The sequence below is a fragment of the Hipposideros armiger genome, unplaced genomic scaffold, assembly GCF_001890085.2.
Source record: "Hipposideros armiger isolate ML-2016 unplaced genomic scaffold, ASM189008v1 scaffold_93, whole genome shotgun sequence".
Classification (NCBI taxonomy): domain Eukaryota; kingdom Metazoa; phylum Chordata; class Mammalia; order Chiroptera; family Hipposideridae; genus Hipposideros; species Hipposideros armiger.
This window is the reverse complement of record NW_017731443.1, coordinates 2,032,020-2,046,155: the sequence shown is the minus strand read 5'-3', so window position 1 is coordinate 2,046,155 and position 14,136 is coordinate 2,032,020.

Below are 14,136 nucleotides of genomic sequence, written 5' to 3'. Positions count from 1 at the left end.
CAGCTGGTGTGAGCTGCCAAGAGCCGCTGTGAGTGGCCATCCAATGGCCAGTGACCGATCAGCCTCACCTGGGAAGAGTGCAATGATAATACCAACATGGGCCAGTGAAGCGGCATCCTCCACAACTAGACTGAAGAACAAAAGGACAGCAACTTGTCTGTTCCCCTTTTCCGATTCCCCCAATGCTGTTCCCTCCCCCAATGCTCCAATAAAAAAAAAATCTAAAAAATGAAAAAGAAAGGGACTTGTTACTGCTGAACACTGAGGGAGGAGGCAGAAAAACTACATGGAAGACTGGATAGAGGAACAAGAGTTTGTATGTATTTTAAAAACAAGTTATAAACATCATTTCATTCTTATTTTTGAAGAAAATTTAAAATAATGATTCTCAATCCTGAAATCAGCTGTGAGCTTTTAAACAATACCTGTGCCAGGACCCACTCCCAAGTATCCTGATGTCCTTGGTTGGGATTGAGAGCCACTGGTCTAGAAATAGTTTTCCTAACCTGCAAGAGAATTTATACAACTTAACCCAATAGACAGGTTAAATACTTCACAGTACCTAGTTAGCGAGTTTGTTACCAGGAGGTTAGTAAGCTAATTTGCTTTCTCAGGACAAAGGTAATACATTCCTTGGCATGAACAAGCTGGATTTTCAATAACAAACATTCTGGTAATAAAATTTCCTAAAGACAAGCACAAATAATCTTGAGGTTACAGGTCACAGTCCATGGGATAAAATCACAAAGCCTTTGACCACTCTTGTCCTCAGCAAAAAACAATGGCCAGAAACTGTTAAGTGAAGACAAGTTCCTGATGATTATACATAGACTGGACCGTCTAAGCAGGACTCCACTGGGCTGGTGTCCCTGTAATAACCTTCTAGTAACCAGCAAACAGCCTCCAGACTTCTTTACCTTTACGAGTATGTCCTGAGGCACTGACCAGGCACTGACCAGCCCATGCATTCGTTTTCAAGAGCCTTTAACAACAATCTTCTGGGCATCTCTAAGTTTCTCATTAATTATCACTGGGCCTTGTGGCTGCAGGGAGAGGGCTGCCAAGGAGTCCGGGGGCTTCCATATAGCAAGGATTAGCTGGGCCAGGTAACATTTGATGAGAGCAGCTAAGGTAAATGGTGAGGCTGATGGTGTCCTGGGATGCTGCTACCAACAATTGCGCATGGAAAAGAGAACGCTGCCTAACGGGCAGAGGTGTGGACTGGGGGCTTGCCCTAGAAAGCAGCCCCCAGAATGTACCTGGCTACAATTTCACTGACTCACGGGCACTGGGGCCTGGTGCCTGGCAAGGGGTGGACTGGAAGATTGCGTGTGGCTACCATATTGCTACTGAGATTGAAATAGAAATTCATTAAAATTCAGTAAAAGCTAAAAGTAAGTTCCTCGGCTTCACTAGCCACATTCCAAGTACTCAGTAGGCACACATGGCTAACAGCAGCACAGACCTAGATCGTCACCGTCGCAGTGTTCTAGGTACTTCCTCTCCAGCTGTCCCTTCCCGAGCACACGATCATCACGGCGGGAGGTTAGAGTCCATCGCTGAAGAGGCACTTCGCATAAAGCCTCCTACATTTACCAGGGAGCACCTCCCGTCAAAAGTCCGAATTGCTTTTAATGAATAAGGTAATGTATAATGTGATTTCCTACTACTTCTAGATGGATTTTCAAGAGTAGTTTTGTGCAAGAAAGAATGACTATGCAAAATACAAAAAAAGAAAAAACCACAGCTTAAATAATGCTACCCTTGTTATCTCTTCAGGACAGGCTTTCATTGACTGCCAGGCCCCAGGGCCACGTCTCTCTGTAGCAAGCACTCACAAGGTCAGTTGTCATATAATCCTAGTCCACATTCAGCCCTACCTGGAGAGAGAGCCCTGCCAGATCTCCTGGTTCTGCGTGCAGGGCGGTTCCAAGCACACACACCCCTTCCCTCTCCTAAGCCAGCAGGGGTCTCAGAAGGACTTGGTGAGGATTGTACAAGGCACATCAAGCAGAAACAGAGCAGCTGAGAAATCCCAAGTCAAGAGAAGGGCAGGCGTGGTCCTGGCCAGTGCTGACTTCTAGCAAAGGGACCCTCTGGCATTAGCCAGGAATGATTGAACACAGCTGGCTTCGTGGGTGCAGTCTATGCAGCTGCACTGGACCCCACGCTCAGAGGGGCCCACATCTGCTTCAGTGTCCTGGTACCACCATCTCGAAATTCTTAATCATTTTTAAACAAGAAGCCCTGCATTTTCATGTTGCCCTAGGCCTCTCAAATCCTGTAGTGGGCCTGGCTGCACAAAGGCAGACCTTTTCTATGGAAAGTGTTAATCTGTGAGCAAAAGATGGAACGGGCAAAGAGAAGGGACATGGAGAGGCACTGAGTGGAGAGAGCCAAGAGTAGGTTGCAGGCCACCCTGGGGACCCCTGGAGTTCAGGCATTTAAGAGAAAAATACTTGCTTGTGGCAGGTACATCACTATTGGGAGAAACTGGTGACACATACAAAGGTTTCTGTGTTGTCACTTTGTTTTACCCTAATGTTGACAGTTTATTTTCTTCCCAAACTTGTGCCTAACTTCAATGTAAACAGGTAAAAACTAAGAACTGACAGGTTCCTTAATGTCCATCTGAAGCAAAAATTTCAATGTTTGGAAGTAAATTCAACCAGCCAACTTGTAATGATAATTTTTCATTCACTACACCAAACAAGATACTGTTCTTTATCAGCAAGCCATGCTGCATGCAATACATTTTTGATATTTAAGAAGCAACCGAGTGACTTTAGAGCATAAGGGATACCCTAAGTATTATACTCAATAGAAATAGCTGAATTTCCTCTTTTATCTGAAAAAGGTTCAAAGCATCGTAGATTTTTGGGTATTTTTGCCTGATTAGGAAAAGAGATATAACAAATAAGCTGTTTAAATACGTTAGTCAAAAGAAAACAAGATAAAGAATCATGAAAAAATTGAAGGACAGAGTCAGCCTGATAATTATGAAAAATAGGATGTCAGAGTAAGCTCAGTGTAACCACTAAGACAAACTGAATATGTGCTGTTTACTGAAAGTGGAAGATGTCTAACAACTGTAGATTTAATTCCATATAAACCAAGCTGAAAATGTGCTGCAGCTTTGCGGTCACATGCTAGCTGCCAGTATGCATTCAGGGAATTTGTTGCTCAATTAACGAGCAAAGGTAATTGCTCACTCATAAAAACGCAGCTAATTCTAAAAAACAAAAGAGAAAAAAAAAAAGTTGCCTCCTTCATAGCTCCATCTTCCAAGCCTACCTTACATTCCGCCTCCTCTTTCTGAAAGCTTATACTGTTCCCAGGATTAGCCAGAAGAACCTTTGGATTTATTAAACTCGTCAACCTATCAGCCCAAGAACGCTAGAATGCTGGATCCAGCACTCCTCCTGCTGGATCTTACGGTGAAACAAGTAAAAAAGGGAAAAGCATCCTCCTGAGCTGCCATCCCCATGCACTCACCAGTGAAGGAGAGGGGTCCGGAGGCACAGCTCTTTGATAAGTGGGGCGGGGGGCTGGGGGAGGCAGGGGGAACACAGTGAAAATGAATCACCTTGGGTTGCCCTTCAGTGAGTGTTTGCTAAAGGGAGAAGCAGAGTTCACTTCATGTTCACATGATCCAGGGAGACCCAACTCAACTCCCACGATGTCACCTGTCAGGCAAGATAAACAATCAAAAGTTCAGCTCAGTCCTACCCTGGTTCTGCAAGGACAGTAAACATCACATCCTTAGGAAGAATGTCTAGATCTGGGTAATCGTCCACCTCGAGAACAGGGCTGCGAAAGTGAGGGGAAGAACAATTGTTGTCATTTCCATGTTTTGTTTCATGCACAATACTCCCCAAATAAACAAGTCCCCTCTTCTTCCTAAATTCCTGTAGCAGAAAGTGCTTCATTCAATTAAAACATGCAAATGGGCGACCATAATCCAGGGCCACCTAACCCATACACTACTTTGAGTGAACTTGAAAAAGGTACCCCCTCCATGCAGAAGCAGCTCCCTGGGCACCCAGGTTGGTGAGTCAACGGTGCCTTTGTACAAGTTAGACTCCATCCCCAGGGAGATACAGTTTTACAGCAGGATGCACAGCTTGGCCAACAAACATGGACTCAATTTCAGTACCCCATCCCCACCCATTTGGCCAGACACCCTTGCTCAGTGAACAGCCTGCACAACTGCACTCAGAGGTTCTGCTTAATCACTAAACATTAAGCAGTTTTACAATAAGAGGAAAACAATTTGCCTGGCCTAATTCCTATCAAGTGCAATTTACTGATAATTCTTTTTTTTGTAAATATTTTATTGGGGAATTGGGGAAGGGGAACAGTGTTGGGAAATTGGGGAAGGGGAACAGCCAAGTTGTTGTCCTTCAGTCTTAGCTGTGGAGGGCGCAGCTAGCTCAGCTCCAAGTCCAGTCGCCATCCGGCCACCTGTCAGCAGCTCAGGGCAGCTCAGCTCAAAGTGCCATGTTCACTCTTGGTTGTGGGTGGGCATAGCAGGAGTCAAACCAGCAACCTTGTTATTAGGAGCACGTGCTCTCACCAGCTAAGCAATCTTACCACCTGTTGGCAGCTCAGCAGCAGCTCAGCTCGGATGCAGCTCACTGGCCCATGTAAGAATCGAACCAGAGACCCTGGTGCTCAGAGCTTGCACTCTTAACCAACTGAGCCACTCGGCCAGCCCTGATAATTTTTTTTTAACTGAGCCATCCTGCCACCTGTTGGCAGCTCAGTGGCAGCTCAGCTTGGGCCGGGAATCGAACCGGAGAACCTGTTGCTCAGAGCTTGCACTCTTTTTTTTTAAAGATTTTTATTGGGGAATTGGGGGACAGGAACAGTGTTGGGGAACTGGGGAAGGGAACCAGGCCAGTTGTTGTTCTTCAATCTTAGTTGTGGAGGACGCTAGTCTCCATCTGGCTTCCGGTCGGCGGCTTGTGGCCTCTAAACTCAAGGTGCTGTGTTCAATCTTAGCTGCGGGTGGGCGTAGCCACCATCCCATGCGGGAGTTGAACCAGCAGCCTTGTTGTTAAGAGCATACACTCTGTCCACTGAGCCACCCAGGGGGCAGCTCAGCTCAAGGTGCTGAGTTCAGTCTTAGTTGCAGTGGGCGTAGCCCGCCATTGAACAGGCAATCTTGTTGTTATACCAGCTGAGCCATCCTGCCACCTGTTGGCAGCTCAGTGACAGCTCAGCTTGGGCACATAGTCACTGGCCCATGTAGGAATCAAACCCGCGGCCCTGTTGCTCAGGGCTCCCGCTCTTATACCAATTCTTAACCAACTGAGCCACTCACCTGGCCTATAATTCTTACAGCAATAACTACTTTTTTTTTTTTTAAAGAGGAATGTTAACTCAAGATCTCAGGAAAATTTCAGGTTATGTAAAAGTAAGTGGAAAAAATTTAGACAAGACTCAGAAAGACATTTGGGCAAAGGCACAACAGAGGTACAAATGACGTGGTCTTGAGTCAGTTGGAGGAGAGTTCAGACTCTGGCTACATGACCTTGGATAAGTCATTTAGTCTCATTTTCCCCATCTTGAAAATGGAGATAATGTGTACCTTACAGGGCTATTCTGAAGATTAAAGGAGGTAACATGCATTCATTAATACTTCCTTACTAAGCACTTTTTGCATGCCAGGCACTGAAACACAACGGTGACTATACAGATGAGGCCTCTCTCATCTAGTGTGGCACCAAAAATAATGTCAAATTTCCATTAGAATAAGAGTTATGCAAAGGTAATATGACCTGGCCAGGTGGGTTGGGGATAGTTTCTCATTGGTCTGTGATCTGAAGAAAGAATGAGAGCTACCAGGCAATGACAGGGGTGAAGAGAGACTCAAGCAAAGGGAAGGGCATGTGCAAGGGTCCTGTGGCAGGAAGAAGCGTGGTTCATTCATGGAAGCAAGGCCACTGTGGCTGGAGCATAGAAATCAAGGGGAAGAGTGATACCAGAGGAAGCTGGAGAGAGGTAGCTGGGACCAGACTGGGCAGTCTTGAGGCCTTGATAAAGATGTGGTTCTCCAGATGGGTCTTATGCAAGATGGGGCAAGAGGCAAAAGAAGACAGGTGTGACGGGATTACACTGCTTTTTTAAAAGATCACAGTGGCTATGGAGTAGAACATAGATTGGAAGGGAGCCAGAGTGGTGTGGGGACCAACGGGAAGAACATACCAGCCGTCCAAGTGAGATAGGATGGTGGTGATGGAGAGCGGTAAGGGGTTCACTGGGGAGAAAAGAGGGAAATAAACAGGACAGGTAATGTGGCGGGAGGAAATGAGACCTTCATCCAGGTGACTCCTAGGCTTCTGACATGTGGGCCTAGATGGACATCCGTGTCACCAAGCTGTAGGGGACGACCCTCACTGAGTTTAGGGAAGACTAAATTTAATTTAATTTAATTTGAATTTAAGATGCTTCCTCTCCAAAGAGACACTAAGAAAGCAGTCGTGCCTGCACCTCTGGCCTCAGAGGAAAGAGCCAGAGATAAAAATCCACCAGTCATTCATGCGGAGGTAGTACCTGAGCCGTGGTTGTGGATGAGGCTCCCTTAACACCACTTGGATCATGGGCAAACTTTAAAAAACTGTGTACCTGCTTGTATATTCTTGTCCTCTAATAAAATCGCCAAATAAATATTTTAAACGTTTTACTCTATTCCTAAAGATTTTGTATCTCTGACAATTTGGCAAGAACCTGCCGGCTTCTGAACCAATCTGGGCCAAGGCCAGCATGGGAACCCTCAGATTCCAGGTGCCAGCTCAGGCAACCTCTGGGCACCAGAGCTGCTTTAGTTAGAGGACACACTGAGAGGGTCCTGAGCAGGGGCCTGAGCAGGAGGTGGGGCTGACATGATCATATTTGAATTTCAAACAGATCACAATAAGTGGCCAGCAGTAATGCCACATGGGGTTGCCTTAAGGAGTAGGAATAACACCCTAGCGGCACCCAGCATGGTGCAGGGCCTGGAAAGGCTCAGTAGATCCCAGCTGCCGTTATTATGCCCTGGGCGCTCCCAGGGTTTACTGTCTTTGTGATTCAGCCACCTCCCACCATCTCCACAGGTCTTGTGACTTGACAGCAACTCAATAAACAGTAGTTAATTGGTTCAAGGTTTATAGCTTTGTTTACTGAAATCTTGCCTCCCTCTATCCAGAAAGCCTTAATTTCACGCGGCAATGTGGGGGGAATCTGGGATGGAAGGACAGTTTGAATAACAATCCTGGAGAAGCTCAGTCCCTGAGACTTCTGCCGCCCCCTGGTGGCAACATGCCTGTAGTGCCTCTAGGTAACGTTAGTATCAAAAATAAATAAAAGATAACACTAATGAACTGTACACTTAAAAATGGTTAAGATGGTAAGTTTTATGATATGTTTTCACCAAAATAAATAAATAAAATAATAAAAGTGTAAAATAAATGAAATTATAAGCTCTTTCTCACTTGATTTAGGATATAACATTGCTTATCTTGGAGTTATGTGGTAGTACTCTCAAATTTTACTTCTCATTAATACCAATTACACTATTACGTGACAGTTCAAAATATTTCTGTCCTATCTCTACATTTCCTCAAGCCCTTTAAAATTTCTCTTTGACATCCTCAGTGTGTGTGTGCGTGTGTAATCATATACTATTATACATATATTATTAATTATGGTATATATTATATAAAATATTATATATTACATTTATATATACTGATGCTATTTAACTCAGCTCTCTCAAAGCCACCCTTTACTAAGTTTGCAGTTTCCAAACATATAAATTCTCAGCATCATGTTCCATCTGATTTCCACTTCTCATCTGTTCCTGCGAGGGTACAAAATACATGTGACCTACCCACCTTGTGTGTGCCAACAGCAGTGTACCCCTTTCTCTTAAATTCTAACAACTGTGAGGTCCATGAGGTCCCCATTTGCAATCAGGAAACCAGCTATGGGAGCTGGTTTTAAATCTCACCCCATTGTTCCCTGAGAGCTCCCCACAATAGTTTCCCCAAGAGCTGGCCCACAGTTTACTCTGTTCCTTACCAGCTGTGTAACCTCCAGCAAATTATCTAACCTCTCTGAATTTACAGAATCCCTATCAGTAACATGGGATTAACAGTGCCTTCCTCACAGGAATGCATTAAAAATCAAATGACAAAACATAGTAAAAGCATTGTAAGTTGTAAAGCACTGTACAAATATCATATTCTTAAAGATTGTGTTTTTTGGTTGGTTGGTTTGGTTGGTTGCAATTAAAACATGGACTTGGGGTGGAGACCTGGGCTGGACTGGATCTGCTTCTGCCATTTAGCAGAGAACTTTTCCCAGACGTGTGACTTCCCTCTCTGAGCTTCCATATTCCAATGTGGGGAAAAGAGCTAACAATACTCATAACTCAGGGATTATGCCAACATGACATGACATAGCAATCGGCAAAAGGCTGTCCCAGAGCAGGTGCTGGTCTGGAAGCCTCCCCAGGGAGTGGCCTCTTGGACCATTAGCTGCCCCTCCCTCCACCATCTGCAGCCTGGATTTTCCACCCACAGACTTTAGGTTATGTTAGGAGAATAGCATGTCACTGCAAAGGGCATTGCTCATAAGTTATTCCCTGACCAAAGCATTTCTTTGAGATGACAAGCCACTTGAAAAAATAATGACAAGCCCTTCCCACACTAGCCCTTCAAGATAATAATGTTTATTCAAAGTTTAGCAGGAAGTATATTAATCATATAGTATCTCACATTAAAGAAAAACAATTAAAACTTATATTGGACTGTATTGCTTACAAAATACAGCTACATGACCTTTTTAAAAATAAAAGCTTTATTGGGATAATTCATCCTTTCAAAGTGTACAGTTCAGTGGTTTTTAATATATTTATAATGGTGTATATTCATACTGCTGTGCAACCATCATCACTATCAAATTTTAGAACATTTCATCACCCCAAAAAGAAACCTTATACCCATGAGCAGTCACTCACCAGTCTTCCCTCCCCCAGCTCCTGGCAACCACAAATCTACTCTCTGTCTCTGTGGAATTGCCTGTTCTAGACATTTCAATGGAATTATACAATATGTGGCCTTTTGTTTCTTTTATTTAACATAATGCTTTCAAGTCTCATTCATGTTGTAGCATGTATCAATAACGTTATTCCTTTTTATGACTGAATAATAGCCCATTGTATGGATACATACACCATATTTTATCTATCCATCCATCAGTTGGACATTTGGGTTGTTTCCACTCTTTGGCTATTATACAAGTAAATAGTGCCACTGTGAACATCTTGTGGAAAAGTATTTGTGTGTACTCATGCCTTTAATCCTCTTGGCTATATACCTAGGAGTGGAATTACTAGATCACATGGTAATTCAATGTTTAACTGTTTCCCACAGTGGCTGCACCATTTTGCATTCCTTACCAGCGTGTCTGAGGGTTCTGATTTCACCACATCCTCAACATTTGTTATTGTTATTATTTTTTTTAATTACAGCCATCCTAGTGGGTGTGAAGTGATATGATTTACATTTCCCTAATGACTAATGATGTAAGCATATTTTCATGTGCTTATTGGCTGTTTGTATATCTTCCTTGGGGAAATGTTTATTCAAGTCCTTTGCCCATTTTTAAATTGGGTTGTTTGTCTTTTTGTTGTTGAGTTATAAGAGTTCTTTTTACTTGTATATTCTGGATATTAGACCCTTATCAAACATATAATTTGCAAATATTTTCTCCTATTCTGGGGAATATCTTTTCACTTTCTTGATGGTGTTCTTTGATGCACAAATGTTTTAAATACATTTTTACATTTTAAATACATTAAATACATTTTTAAATTAAAATGAATGTTTATTTCATCATTATAAAGGTGATATATTTTATTACACCCATGAGTTAAAAGAGAAAATTATTCTCGTGTGGTGTTGGGTACAATTCAGAAGCCATTCCTAACAAACACTAAGTAAACTAGAACTAGAGGAAAACAACTGAGCCGGATTATGTTTTTGTTTTTTTTTAAGGTTTTATTGGGGAATTGGGGAAGGGGAACAGTGTTGGGGAATTGGGGAAGGGGAACAGCCAAGTTGTTGTCCTTCAAACTTAGTTGTGGAGGGCGCAGTTAGCTCAGCTCCAAGTCCAGTCGCCATCCGGCAGCCAGTTGGCAGCTTGCAGCCGCTCAGATCAAGGTGCTGTGTTCACTGTTAGTTGCAGTTGGGCGTAGCCCACCATCCCATGAGGGAGTCGAACCGGCAACCTTGTTTTTAGGAGCATGTGCTCTCACCAGCTGAGCCATCCTGCCACCTGTTGGCAGCTCAGCTTGGGCGCAGCTCACTGACCCATGTGGGAATTGAACTGGCGACCCTGTTGCTCAGAGCTCACGTTCTTATTAACCAACTGAGCCACTTGGCTGGCCCCGGATTATGTATTCTTAGCACAGACCACTAACAACCATCAAACCAAATGAGGCCGTGCTGAAGCCACTGCCATCAGAAACAGGAAGAAGGTAAGGATGCCCAACTGTGATTCAACAGTGGTTTCAAGGTTTGGATTAATGCATTAGGACAGGAATGCAAAATTATTAGCATCAATACTTGAAAACAAGGGGAAAGAGCTATTTTTATTATAGTAAATAATATAATCTGGAAAATCTGAGACTCTCCTAAAATACTAAAATTAATAAGAGGATTTGGTAAAAATGACTGGTTGCAAGAAAAATATACAGAAACTACTTGCTTTTCTTTGAACCGACAATGACCAAATAAAAAACAGTATGGGAAAAATATTCCATTCACAAGAGCAACAACAAATATTACATGTCAATACATTGAAAAAAAAGAGGATCTATTTAAAAAGAAAAACTATAAAGTTGTGTTTAAGCACATAAACAAAGCCTGGAAAAAAGAGATATGCTAGGATCCTGCTTGGAACGCTTAACATAAAAGTATCAATTCTTCCCCAATATATAAAAAATTTAAATATTTCCTATCAGAATGGTATGGGATGGATTGGACTCCATAAAATGATTTTCAAGTTTAAAATGGTTTTTTTTTAATTTGTTTAAAAAATAACAGTTTTTAAAAGTTACTGTAAAGCTACTTGGGGCAAAGACTGCTAGGTGCTTACCCAGCATTAACTCTCTCCTTTCCTACTAACAAAATGTGTATATTAATGCGGTTCTATTACTGTGTCTCCCTCATATTACAACATTATAACTCATACCCTTGCATTTCCCAGCCTCCCTTAAAGATAATGGCTATATGACTAAATCTAAAAGTTGCTGGGAAGGACATCTAGAATGATTCCTTCAAAGAAGAAGAGCCAAAGATTTGGAAAAGCTGTTTCCCCCACTTTCCTCTGACTCGGAGCATAAATGTATTGGCTAGAATTCCAGAAGCCATTTTGGACTCTGAGGCGACTTTAAGTATGGAGGCTAGTGAGAGGATAGTAAAGCAGAAAGATAGAAGGACCCAGTCCCAGATGAATGAGATCAGCCCTGGGCTGCCTAGCTCTGGAATTATTTTATCTGACAGACAAATGAGCTTCTGTTCTGCCCTAGCCACTGTTATTTTGGCATTTGTCTGTGTATGTTACTGGTCTAAAACCTATTTGATATATATTGGGTCGTCGGGAAAGTCATAACGTATTTTTCTATGTTTTTCAATGTAAAAATGCGTCATGGCTTTCCCAACGACCCAATAGATATTACTGCAATCAAAAGATTATTATATTGACACAGAAAAGGCAACAAATAAATCAGTGGAATAGAATTTAAAAATTCAGTAAAACATCCAAGTATTTATGGGGACTTAATATATAAAAGATCACAGTTCAGTTCAGTTGGGGAAAAACGTTTTATTTATTAAGTATGACTGACATACTGAAACCGGAGGCCAAACGAGTCCGAGGCTCGTGCTGCCTGCACCACTCAGCCAATAGACCGACACAGGAGTTGGGTTATAGAATAAGTGTTTATTATCAGAGCACCGGTGGTCTGAGAAGGCAGCAGTTAACACCTCCAAAAACTGCCTTAACATTCTCAGACTAGCCTGGGATATTTAAGGGAAAATCTGGGCATTCCTCCAGAGGCTACGTGATGGTTCTGGGGGTCTGCATAGAGCCTTCCCTCCAGCGATGTGGCTTTCCAATGTGGTCATCAACCCAGGAGCAGTGATGACAGTAACCTGGAAAGAATGCTAGGCCATAAAGATGGTAATCAGCAAGCATGGGGTGCATTGTGACTAGTAAGCAAGCATAAATTTCAGGGCAATTATCTAAAGCTGGGAACTGGGAGAGGGGACATCCTAAGCTCAGGAACTGGGACAGGGGACATTCCAAGCTCAAACTGCAGGGTGGGGGTTGATCACTTGTTAAGCTCTAGGGCAGGGAGAGGCGAGGCCTCTTTTGTGGGGTTCCCAAATGGGCCCTGTTTTAATACTGGCTGTCTGTCTGGAAGAAAATAAAGTTAAATCCTCACATCATAAATAAAATTAATTCCAGGTAGATGAGAGATCTAAAGCAAAATATAAAGCAATTAATTTTTTAAAATTAGAAGAATATTGGCACAAGGTTAGGTTGGGGAGACTTTGTTAAGCAAAGCAGGAAACCAAAAAGCCATAAAGGAAAAAGATAGACATAAAAATTGTAATTAAAACATTGGTAGAAGCAGCCACAAATTTAAAGGACAGGATGGGAAAAATGTGTGCAACACATCTGATGGACAGTGGTATTGTCTACAGCAGGGGTCTGCAAACATTTTCTGTAAAGGGCCAGGCAGTAAATATTTGAGGCTTAAGATCCATCAGGTCTCTCCCTGCTAACTACTCAAGTCTGTCTTTGCAGCACTGACTCACCCACGGACCATCCATAAACATATGAGTATGGCTGTGTTCCTATAAAACTTTATGGATACTGAAATTTGGATTTCATATCATTTCTACACGTCACAAAATATTGTTCTTTTGATTTTTTCAGCCATTTAAAAATTTAAAAACTATTCTTTTTATTTTTAAGATTTTATTGGGAAAATGGGGGAGAGGAACAGACAAGTTGCTGTCCTTTTGTTCTTCAGTCTAGTTGTGGAGGATGTCGCTTCACTGGCCCATGTTGGTATTATCATCGCACTCTTCCTGGCTGAGGCAGATCGATCGCCGGCCATTGCACAGCTGCTCACGGTGGCTCATGGTGGCTCACGGCGGCTCACGAAAGCACATGCTAGCTGCCGGCCAGCCCCACTGCAGCCTACACCATCGCCGGTGACTCACGGCAGCCTAGCTCCAGGTCGAGCTGTTGTTCACCATCTTAGCTGTAGAGGGCGCAGTGTCACTGGCCCTCATGTGGGATCCGAACTGGGACCCTGCTGCTCAGAGCTGGCATCCCAAGCCAACTCCTAACAAACGCACCACTTGGCCGGCCCCTGTAAAAGCTATTCTTAACTTGCAGGCCTTACAGAAACAGGCAGCTGGTCCAACTGATCTCTGGTCTTTGATCTGCCAAGAGCTCTTGTTGGTGGATAAGAAAAGACAAAGGACAAAGGATGTAAACATGCAAGATGCAGAAGAGGAAATCCAAATGGTCATTATGCATTTGTAACAGGATGTGGAATGAGATTTTTCCTGTTATCTGAGTACAATACATGACAAATAATCCCACATTTTAGAGAGAGGGTCTTGACATGCTCTTTAACAGCTTTCTATAAGGGACCAGAACCAGTCTATCAACCCCCATCACCCACCTCCAGACAACAAATAATTCAGAAAAGGACTGAAAGAGGAAGATTGGTGTCTTATCTAGCCTATTTGACACTCAGAGCAGATGTTTTTTTAATTCTACCCTCCTCCATAAGATAGCATCTTTAGTAATTATCATGAAATGAAACTATTCCCAATATTGAAGGCATTACATATTTCAAAATAGATCAGCCATTGTTTCAATAACTTCCTCTCTTGGTTTTTATTCTTTTTTGTTGGGCTCTACCGGGTCAATGTCTTTTCTTTTCTTCTTTTTTTAAAAATATTTTATTGGGGAATTGGGGGAGGGGAACAGCGCTGGGGAATTGGGGGAAGGGGAACAGACAAGTTGCTGTCCTTTTGTTCTTCTGTCTAGTTGTGGAGG